Consider the following 1,116-nt stretch of genomic DNA (forward strand, 5'->3'; position numbering starts at 1 on the left):
TAGCAAACACCTTCTACCAACAACACAAGAGAAGACTCTATACATGGACATCACCAGATGGTCAACACTGAAATCAGACTGATTATATTCTTTGCAGCCAAAGATGGAGAAGCTCTATACAGTCAGCAAAACCAAGACCAGGGGCTGACTGTGGCTCAGATCATGAACTCCTTACTGCCAAATTCAGACTTAAATTGAAGAAAGTGGAGAAAACCACTAGACCATTCAGGTATGACCTAAATCAAATCCCTTGTGATTATACAGTGGAAGTGAGAAATAGATTTAAGGGACTAGATCTGATAGACAGATTGCCTGATGAACTATGGACAGAGGTTCGTGACATTGTACAGGAGACAGGAATCAAGACCATCCCTAAGAAAAAGAAATGCAAAAATGCAAAATGGCTGTCTGAGGAGGCCTTACAAATAGCTATGAAAAGAAGGGAAGTGAAAAGCAAAGGAGGAAAGGAAAGATATACCCATTTGAATGCAGACTTCCAAAGAATAGCAAGGAGAGATAAGAAAGCTTGCCTCAGCGATTAATGCAAAGAAATAGAGGAAAACAGTAGAATGGGAAAGACTAGAGATCTCTTCAAGAAAATTAGAGATACCAAGGGAACTTTTCATGCAAAGATGGGCACAATAAAGGACAGAAACGGTATGGACCTAACTGAAGCAGAAGATATTAAGAAGAGATGGCAAGAATACACAGAAGAACTGTACAAAAATGATCTTCACAACCCAGATAATCACAATGGTGTGATCACTCACCTAGAGCCAGACATCCTGGAATATGAAGTCAAGTGGGCCTTAGGAAGCATCACTATGAACAAAGCTAGTGGAGATGATGAAATTCCAGTTGAGCTATTTCAAATCCTGAAAGATGATGCTGTGAAAGTGCTGCACTCAATATGCCAGCAAATTTGGAAAACTGAGCAGTGGCCACAGGACTAGAAAAGGTCAGTTTTCATTCCAATCCCTATGAAAGGCAATGCCAAAGGATGCTCAAACTACCACACAATTGCACTCATCTCACATGCTAGTAAAGTAATGCTCAAAATTCTCCAAGCCAGGCTTCAGCAATATGTGAACAGTGAACTTCTAGTTGTTCAAGCTG

The 1,116-nt window shown here is 40.4% G+C and overlaps 1 protein-coding gene across 1 annotated transcript in view; it reads right to left on the reverse strand.

Moving 5' to 3' along the window:
- Nucleotides 1-1,116, reverse strand: part of TCP11 (t-complex 11, testis-specific) — a 161,242-nt gene that overhangs the window by 156,437 nt on the left and 3,689 nt on the right. The gene's annotated exons all lie outside the window — the stretch shown is intronic.

The sequence above is a fragment of the Bison bison genome, unplaced genomic scaffold, assembly GCF_000754665.1.
Source record: "Bison bison bison isolate TAMUID 2011002044 unplaced genomic scaffold, Bison_UMD1.0 scf7180017864270, whole genome shotgun sequence".
NCBI lineage: Eukaryota > Metazoa > Chordata > Mammalia > Artiodactyla > Bovidae > Bison > Bison bison.